Genomic DNA, 10,475 nt, shown 5'->3' with positions numbered 1-10,475 from the left:
GATCATCTACCTCTCCCTGCAGATCCCGTAATAGCCGTTTTAGCCAAATGACTTCGCACATAGCGACAGTCGCCCCTCGATATTCGTGCCACTGTTGGCTGCTTTTTGCTGCTCCACGTGATCGCCACACTACCTAACGAGAAGGCGTATCCGGATGTGGATTTACGATCACTGGCGTTTTCGGCCCAATCGACATCCGTGTAGCTGACTAATTGTTCGACTACACCTACTCGATATAGCAACGCCATGTCTTTCATGCCGCTTACATATCACAATATCCTTTGCTCGCACTGAAAGTGTTTGGCCATAGGCTGCGACATGAATTGACTGATCATGCCAACCGGGTAACTGAGGTCCAGCCGAGTGATCGTCAAATAGATGAGGCTTCCGACAATTTGTCGAAACATTGTCGGGTCGCATGCCTTGCCCAAATCTGGGCGAAGCTTCACGTTTCTATCCAGAGGGGTCGAGATGGGCTTATAGTTTGCCATCCCGAACTTGAAGAGCATATTCAGCGCGTAATGACGTTGGCTGATGAATATGCCTTTGGGGGTATGGATCACTTCGATCTCGGGGAAGTAGTGAAGGTCTCTGAGATCCTTCATTTTAAACAATGCCGCAAGCTGAGATTTCACGCGGCGGATTTCGTCAAAGTCGGCACCGGCTATGACTAAATCATCAACGTACAAGAGTAGGCTGACTGGTCCAGATTGTCCTTGCCGAACAAATAGAGAAGAGTCTGACTTTGACGGCGCAAACCCCATCCAAGCAGCTATTGCGTAATCTTCGCGTTCCAGGCTCGTGGGGCTTGCTTAAGTCCGTACAATGACTTCTTCAATCGACAAACTACCGAGGTGTTTTGTTCGGATAGAAATCCGGGGGGTTGTACCATGTACACTTGCTCCTCAAGATCACCTTGCAGGAACGCGTTCTTTACATCCATCTGATGTAAATGCCACCTCTTTGCCGCGGCTACAGCTAGTAGGACTCGCACGGTAGTCATCTTCGCGATAGGCGCGACGGTTTCATCATAGTCCACGCCGTGCTTCTACGCGTAGCCTTTTGCTACTAAACGGGCCTTGTAGCGGTTGATGGAGCCGTCCGTGTTGTGTTTCACTTTATACACCCACCGACAGCCGATCGACTTCACACCCTTCGATGCGTCAACTAGGTCCCATGTCTCGTTCTGCGTTAAGGCGCCCATCTCTTCCTCCATCGTGGCACGCTAATTTGCGTCCTAAACCGCTTTTGCGTAGCTCTCCGGCTCACGCATTTCCACCACTCGCGTCATTTACACGTAATGGTGTGCCATGTACTCATTATACCCGTATCTCCTTACGGGGTTCTTTTGGTGGGTAGATCGGCGTAATTTGTGATTACCCGATTTCGTGACCATTTCAGTCGATTTTGACCTCTTCCGTGGAGGTTCCTTCTCGACTGGCTCGAGGTCAGATTCGCTTCAAACTAACTCGGCACTACCGAAATCGTAATACGGCGTCTTCTTCTTCCCCTTCTCCTTTTGCGTAAACCATCTCCTTGGTTCTTTACGCAGGGACATCACGGCCGAGTGTCCACTACTCACCGTCTCATCATCTGGGTGGTCATCTCGGCCCAACACCTCATTCGGCCCGCTTAGTCGTAACGAGATCAGACTCTCTGTCAGACCTCCGATTTCTTCATCATGCGAAGGCATTTCAACCTCACTGATTTCTTCTTCAGACATCGGACTGGAGGTGAGGTCCGGAGGCAAGTACCATCACACGGACTCGTCAAACACAACGTCGCGGCTCACGCGCATTTGTTTGGTGCATGGGTTATAACACTTATAACCCTTCTGCTTGTCCAAATAGCCAACCAAGATACACTTCTCGGCTTTCGCGTCCAGCTTCCTCTGTTTCTCCTTCGGCACGTGCACATACGCAATGTTGCTGAAAATCCTCAAGTGTGCCAAGTTCAGCTTCTTTCCAAAATAAAGCTCATGTGGTGACATTCCTCCATTAGCAGAAGTCTGATTCTGTAGGTAGACAACCATCTTTACGGCTTCAGCCCAATAGAATTTTGGCATATGCTTCTCTTCAAGCATTGCCTTGACCGCTTCTTCAATTGTCTAATTCTTCCGCTCGACTACACCGTTCTACTCCGACGTATATCTACATGAGAATTCGCGTCGAATTCCCTCCTTCCGTAGATAACATGTGAACTGGTTTGAGAAGTACTCCTTCCCGCCATCAGACCGTAGTCATTTGCTTTTACGCCATGTTTCCCTTTCCGCGAGGCTCTTAACCTCCAAGAAACATGCGAAAACTTCGCTCTTCTTTGCGATTGTGCATGCCCACGTGTGTCGAGTGAAATCATCGATGAAGGTTACAAAATAACGGCTTCCACCGAGACTCATGTTTTGTGTCGGACCCCACACATCCAAATGGATCAAATCCAGCGGACTTCGACTACGATTACACTCATTGGGGAATGGAAGTCGGTGTTGTTTTCCGATCTGACAGGCTTCGTAGACTTGATCATTCCAGCCACAAAATTTCGGCAACCCGAAAACAATGTTCTTCGTCTGCATTTCACGAAGCCGTGGGAAATTCACATGGCCGAACCACTTGTGCCACAGGTCGATATCCGACTTGACCTTTTGTCCTTTTGTGTACAACGTGGTTTCGGCTTGATTAGTGTCGAGGATAAACATCCTCCCTTCACGGCGCCCTTGCGCGATTACTTTGCCTTCCTCTTCTATGAAGCAGCCGAGGTGCGTGAATCAAACTTGCATACCTTGGTTGACGATCTGACCGACCGACACCAAGTTCTTCGTTATTGTTGGGACGTGCAACACGTTCACTAGCTTCCCTTTCTGCCCGACGTGGCTGAGGGGAACTTCGCCGACATGTTCGATGGTATGTGGGGTGTCATCTCCTATTTCGACAACCCCTCGTGACTTCGGCTTCTCCAAGTACGAGAACCATTCCTCGTGGCTTGTCATATGATTTGACGCTCCGGAATCCACATACCACACCTCGCTCGATTTCGAGGTGTTCACGGCCATTGAATTGGCTTTATGCTTCATTATGAAGGCAGGGCCCGCTCCATTTCCGGCTCGTTCAGAGCCTTCTTCGTAGTGCGATCTCTGATGCCTCTCTGCGTCTCTTCGGCTCGATTCGGCTTTGTCCGAATCGGCTCTCTTTTTCCAACACTCGGTCTCCCTTTGGCCTTTCTTGCCACATTACCAGCATGCTGGCGCGGTCTTCTCTTGCCGTCTTCCGACACTGCCATGACTCCCCCTGCTGGCGTAGGGTTCGGAATTGCTTCCGACATCTTGACTATGCCGTACATTCTGCTCCTTTCGGCCGCCTCCATTGCGTGCCAATCCGCCTCGTCCACCATGACCACGGGACCTATCATCCTTCATGTAAAGCATCTTGCCATCGGCGTGCGCACTCATCGACGCACCCACGTGGTTTTCTTCTACGAACAACATTGACTGAAGCTTGAAAAATGAAGGCGTAATCTCCCTCGTGCAAACTGTCATTCGGAAGGGCCCGAACTTTGACGCCAAGCCACCAAGACAAACCTGCACCATTTCATCTTCCTCAACGTTCAATATGACGGAGGTGAGAGAGTCACAGATTTCTTCTATCTTGGTGGTGTAATCAGCCACAAACATATCTCTTTGTCGTACATTGTTGAGCTCCTGTCTGAGCTACAGCTTTCTGGCCGTTGTGCTGGCGGCGAAAATCCTTTTGAGATTCGCCCATGCGTCCTTCGGCATCCTGGCATCCCGAATATAGCTCAAAAGTTGATCGCTCACACAGGACGCGAAGGAGTACAACACTCTGCTTGTCGCTTTTTCCCAAGCCGGATAGTCCATGTGTGTCGAGTCGGGTGCCACATCGTTTGCTCCTTCGACATAACACCAGTAGCCATGGCCGAGCAGGTATTGGTGCATCTTGTAAGACCAAGATGTGTAGTTGCTTCTGTCAAGCTTTTCAGTCGGAAGTGAGCTTCCCATTCCTCTGTCCATATTGATGTCTTTTTCTTTTCCGAACACGAACAACTTCAACTTTGTTTCGTCAAAAACTTTTCTTGTCTGCTGCAAGGGTTCTCAACCCTCGCGCTCTGACACACGAACCACCACCGCCTTCCGGTCCACCATCCTCGCCGAATGGTCTTGAACCGTCGATGCCATCCGATCCGCCACACTCAACGATGTTCGCCGAGTCGTTGCCTCCACCCGATCCGCCACGTCCACCGTGGGTCCTTTAACCCCCGACTACATCCAACCCGCCGTATCCGATGCCCGTGCTTTCCTCCCCGTTCAGTCCTCCCGAACGCCGTCGCCGACCCGGTTGCTCTTCCTTTGTCCGCCTCGTATATCCTCCGAATGCGCTCCCGGTCGCATGCCGGATTTCGCCCTTTGCGTGCCGCACACCTCGGCGTGCCGACTCTCTCCGCTCCATTCTTGCTTTCCATAGGCTTTCCCCGTTGTTCGCCGTGCTCTCTCGCGGTAGACCGTGCCATCACCCCGTCCTGTTTCGTGGCTCTCGTTACCGCTTCATCCCGTCTCTCATCCTCTTGGCCCGCTTGGCCTCGCATGTCTTCCGGGACGCCGCGCTTCCGTAGCCCATTGCTCTCCGCGCACCTCCTCCGGTTCTCAAGACATAGCCTTCCATGCTCGCTGATCATCCTCGTGCTTGTCGTTCGGGCCTTACGTGGCCACATTGCACGTCTCGCACTCCGCTCCGCTCTACGTACCCTTTCGAAAAGGTACGTTGTCGCGTTGTTACGCGCGTGCGTGGAGAAAGGCAGGACCACGGGGGTCTTGGACTAGTGAGCGACGGAGCGTAGAAAGTCGCACTTCACCGTTCCGGGGCATCCCAGAAGCACGCTGGAAGCAACCGAAGGGAGAGAGAGAAAGAGAGGGAGCGCGCGCTTGACACCGACTCACGCGCACGCACGCACGCACGCACACACACACAGCTCACACACACAGCTCACGCCCTCATGTACAGGAAACGCAGGAAAGGGGAGGCACCCGACACCAACAAAGACGCCAATATACACAGACAGACGCAAACGTATATATATATATATAGAAGAAGAATACATTCCCGGCTTCGAGCCGGACTGAGGTAAGTTACAGTAGTCGTCTGCTGCCAAGCCGCCGTCGGGGAGCTCTCAGCTCGTCGCGCCGAGCGGGGTCTTGCACAGGAGGCCGAACCAAAGCAAACCCTAAGCAAAATACGAAGGGGGAGAAGAAGGAGAAGAAACTTAACTCTAAACCTAACGGTGTACCCTCTAATGCAAAATGGGCAACCCTTTCACAAAGGGCGTTCCCTTCCTTTTATAGAACAAGGAAAGGGATGCGTTACAATGTGGGACAAATCCCGACTTACATGGGATTGTCTGTCCCGACTTAACTACTCTTCGGCGCCATAAAGGCACCCTCGATATTCACATTAAATGTACATGGGTGCTTACACACGCAACACCCCACCGACGTAGCCAATGTTTCCCGGTTTCCACCTCTGGCCGAAATTATTCATGATAACGTTGCGTCCCCGACATCCGTGTCGGTGCTCTCGTCTTCGGTGTCCTCCGCAACCTCCGATGTTGCCGCTTCGCCCCGAGGTACATCTCTCCGGTCGCACTCTGGTTTCCGCCCTTTGCGTGCCGCTCCTTTCGTTATATCGTCTCCGCATGTCGAACACCTCGGTGTGTCGACTCTTCCCGCTCCGCGCTTGCCTTCCGTAGGCTCTTCCCATGCGTCGATGTTGTCCCTCGAATATGTGCTCATGGTTTGGCCCTTAGGCGGCCCCATTCCGCATTCCTTGCCTCTCCTTTGCCCGTCGTGCTCTCTCGACGTAGAGCATACCGTCATCCCGACCACCGTGTCGGTGTCCCTCGAGGCTCTCGTTATCGCCTCGCCTCGACTTGCGCCCTCTTGGCCCACTTGGCCTTGCATGCCCTCCGGGAAGCCGCGCTTCCTGTTCTCGGCGCGTAGCCCGTTGCTCTCCGCGCACCTTCTTCGGTTCTCAAGACACGACTCTCTGCTCATGCCGATCGTGCTCGGTCCATGTCGTCGGTCTTGGTGTTTCGCCGCGCCGTCCTTCGTCCCGCGCTTGCCTCTCGAAGTCTTGACCCGACCGTCATTGTCGGTCAATTGTTGTTGCCCATCCGCCGTATGCATGCTTGTGTCTTGGCCCTCCACCGGCCATATTGCATGCGTCTCATGTCGCGCTTCCGCCGTAGACCCGACCTCCGCGTCGGTCTCCAACTCCTCGCCACCACCCACCATTTCTTCGTTCTCCTTTCTATCCGCGACCGCCGATTCCTCACGGGTAGGTGTGGAGGGTTCCTCCCACTCTCGGTCCACCACCGAGTCCTCGCCTCTCAAAGGTTCAATCGGTCCACCGTTTCCGGTCACTCGTTGACGCTCTCTCGGATGCAAGCTCGTTCTTGGGCCCTTCACCGACCGTAATGCATGCTGCGTGTTACGCCCTTCATCCACCGTAGACCCGACCTCCGCGTCAGTCACTTCTTCCTTTGTCACCGTAGCCTGTTCCAACCCGGGCTCGCCATCTTGGACCCGCTCGTCCATCATCTCATACCGGATACCCGCTCCGATAACTTTGTCCGCTTCGGCCGCCGACTCCTCGCCGCCACCCGCCGTCTCTCCGGTCTCACGTTGATCCGCAACCGCCGAAGTCTCTAGAATGGGTGTGGAAGGTCCCTCTCGCTCTCGGTCTTCTAGCAAGCCGCGATCACCGTGCCCAATAGGCCTCCTCAATACGCTCACCGGCTCTCGTCGCGTGTTGTGACCCGTCCTCCCCAATCTCCAATCATGCCGACTTAGCCTTCGCCCGGATCGGTCTCAGACGATCGAGTTCCGGTTTGGTCGGCTCCCTTCCGTAATCGTAACCGGTCGGCCGGTACATGTTTGTCTGCGCAAATCCGGCCTTGCCGGTTCTTCTTCGGTTTGGGCCCGGTTGACCAGACCCCGCTTCACTCTTCTTCCGGTCCGCCTCCCGGTCGGGTCGGATTACCGACCGGCTCATCTTTCGGTCAGGTCGGTTCCCGACACGCTCCTCGATGACGCTCCGGACCTCTCCTTCAGTCTTTTCGCACGTGCCCACTCCGGGCCTCTCATCCTCACGGCCACCGCCCATCTCTCTGGTCTTATGTCCGCGCTCAGGCGCAACCGCCGAAGTCTCCGGCCCCGGTGTCGAGGGATCTCGCCTCCGTCCGCTACAAACCTCCTCTTCGTCATTTCGGTTGCCTGCCTTGCCGTCGCCACCGTCCGTCTCTCTAGGTCTCACACCGGTTCTCGGGCCGGTTGCCGGAGTCTCTAGGACCGGTGTGTGGAAGGTCGCGGCACCGCCGCTCGTCTCCTCTTCTTCCTCAATTTCACAAGCCTCGAGTATGCTCGCGAAATCCTCGTAGAACGTTTCGGGCAACCGCGTCCCAAAACTTTCGCCCACTCTCGAAGTGGCGTCCATTGCTCCGTAGATATCGGCCTCATCCATGGTCGTCCTCTTTCCACAAGTCGAGAGGGTCGCTCGCTCCGCACCCTCTCCCACATCGTCGTTGTGGTCGCCTGCCTTGCGCCGCCACCGTTCGTTACCCTAGGTCTCGCGCAAGCACTCGGGCCGAACGCCGGGGTCTCTTGAACCGGTGTGTGTAAGGTAGCAACGCCGCCGCTCGTCGATGCTATGCCCGTAGCCACCTCCATTCGGACATCGTCATTCGTGGCTACCCCGCCTCCGTATATGCAAGCATCAATTATGCTTGCCGCCTCCTCTTCCACGGTCTCCATACCGTTGTCTCAGTTGCCCGCCTTGCCGCCGCCACCGCCCGTCGTTCTAGGTTGGGAACTATTCGTTGACCGACCTTGTCCGCCCCCACCGATTCTTGATCCCGGACCGAAAGTTGGGAAAACCGGAGATCGAACTCCCGGAATGCTTTCATTGCGCTTCGAGGAGCCTTTGCCGACGACACCCATAGATCGAAGTCATGTCGATCGTACTTGTACGCCTCTTCCCGTCTTTCTCTCCTTCTTGCGTAATCCCTTGCCATTCTCGTAATTACTTCCGTGATGTCTCCGTCTTCCATCTCCTTCCTCCCTTGCCACCCCTTCACGTCGGGTTCACCAAAGATGTCGCGTTGCTACTCGCGTGCGTGGCGAAGGGCGGGACCACGGGGGTCTTGGACTAAGGAGTAGAGGAGAAGGAATCGGACACGGAATGGAAGCTTTCCTCAAGAAGAGGAAGAATGAACAAGAGACTAGATCAAACAAGACGAAGATGGAGACAAGATCAACAACAAGATGTATTAAATCGAAATGAACGATTACAAACGGTGGCCGCGTAGGCCGCACCAAACGACTACTCGAAAACCCTAACCGATGAAGATGAAGATGAAGATGAAGAAACCCTAACCCTAACCCTAACGCTCAACCTATGTGGTATACCTCGCACACTCAAAATAGGCAACCCCCACAATGGTGCCTTCCCTCTCCTTTTATAGCACAAGGAGGGAAGACCGTTTACAAAAACGAGACTAAAATATCCCCTTTCATTCAAAGGGAATATTTGCCTTGATTTGGGGAGGGAGAGATTGATGGCCCCTTTACTCCCACCTCCTCACAAATAACTAGGTACCTATGTACCGCTGTCGTGAAGAAAACCGTCCCTAAGCGGAATCAGCACACCGAGGCGTGGGAACCGGTTCTTCACACGCGCACGCTCCAAGTTGTACATAGAGTCGAATTAAGAGGATAATCGGCAGGAACGGGCCCTAACACGAGTGGAGACAAAGACCGCGCGAACAGTCTTTTCGGTCACGCGCGCGAACTGTACGAGTCGGCGGCGTAACTACGCGGATGCGTGAAGAACGGAGCGGATCCCTGTCCAAAAGGGACAAGGAATAAAGCTGACATGACGGCCTGCTCGTCGGCCTATATAAGGAGCAGGAAAGAGCTGTTGCAGGGATCTCGCGCGGAGAGGACGAAGTGCTGTCGGACCGTTTCTGGACGCTTCTCTCTCTGCTTTCCCTCCTTCTTGAGCTCCATAGCTTTCTGTGCAGGGTTCCGAGGAGGCTCGCGCTGTTTCGAGGAACGCCCGAGTGCTTCCGGCAGCACCTCCGACCTGCTTCCCCTTTGTGCGTCGAAGCGAACAGGCATCGGCATCTGTTCGCCGGCCTGTTCGGTTGTAACCAACCTGCGCCCCGTCGAGGGTTGTAGTCGTGCTAGCCATTTTGTTAATATACGTATTTAGTCATTCGCATCTGTCTGTGCCGGTGTCTGTCGCGTTCTCCGTATTGAGGGCCGTGTCCCTGCGTATCCCCGGTCCTGCGTAGCCGGTTCTCTCTCTTTCTCCTCCCTCGCTTGCTCTTTGGTTCGAGACCCCCGCGGTCCCGCCTCGTTTTCACACGCACTTGCGTAATATCTCGACATCTTTGGTGAACCCGACGTGAAAGAGGCGGCAGAAGAGCAGAAGATGAGGGGGTCGGATCTCGCAGAGGCCATGGCTTCAGCCGTGGATCGGATTGTAAACGCGCGCGAGATCACCGGTGCCCTCGACAGAGTTATTGAGGCGGTCGTCGGCACGATCGGCCGGTTCGATGGGAAGGATGCCACGAAGTATTTGGCGTCCTACGGTGCAGAGATGCTGATGCGGGACATTCCGGAAGAAAGGCGTCTTGCCGGATTTCCCCGAGTGGCGATGCCGAGCATCCATGCGGAGGTGCTCGAGGTGCGGACGGAGAGCCGTACCTGGGAGGAGTTCGAAGGTCGGCTCCTAGAGAAATACGGGCTGGACGACGCGCTCCGGCTTTCGAAGCGAAGGTTCATGGAATGGGTGGAGTCCCCGGGGAAGGGAAGAAACGCGTCGGCGCTCCTCCGGGAGTTCGAGGAAAACTTTGCGCGCCTTTCGGCGCTCGACCGAACCATCCTGGACACGAGCCGGGTCTTGCTGTTTGTCAAGTCGGTCGACGAACGGGATCGGGAGCACGTGGGCCTCTTGCTGGAAACCGAAGACGGGCTCACTACCGACTGGGCGGCTGTCAGGAAGGTCTGTGGCCGTTTCGACAAACGGCGAGAATGGGCGGATAACGGTGCAACCGGGTCGGGCTCGGTCGCAGCAAGGAAGCTCGAACCAGCGCCACAGGTGCGAAAGGAAGAGACCCGAGAGTGGTTGGATACCGGTTCGGCTTCGACCGGCGTAGTCAGAGGCTCAACCGGAGGAGCGGCGCTGGAGGAATTGACGAAGGCGATAAAGGACCTCCAAATCGCGCAGGCCCGAAGGGAAGGAGGCGAACCGGCTCGTGACCGACGGCCGGCGGCAGGAAACAGGTGCATGTGGTGCGATGAAGTCGGCCACATTCGGAAGGACTGCGGCGACTTCGCGGAGGCGCTGAGGAACAGGGTGGTGTACCTGTGGGAAGGACGGGTGCATGCCAGCGACACCCGAAGGGCCCTG

Source organism: Azolla caroliniana, unplaced genomic scaffold, assembly GCF_043228905.1.
Source record: "Azolla caroliniana isolate FFs.n. ecotype wild unplaced genomic scaffold, voAzoCaro1.0.p SCAF_6, whole genome shotgun sequence".
Lineage (NCBI taxonomy): Eukaryota > Viridiplantae > Streptophyta > Polypodiopsida > Salviniales > Salviniaceae > Azolla > Azolla caroliniana.
The sequence above is the reverse complement of the archived record's forward strand: the minus strand, read 5'-3'. Positions refer to the sequence as shown.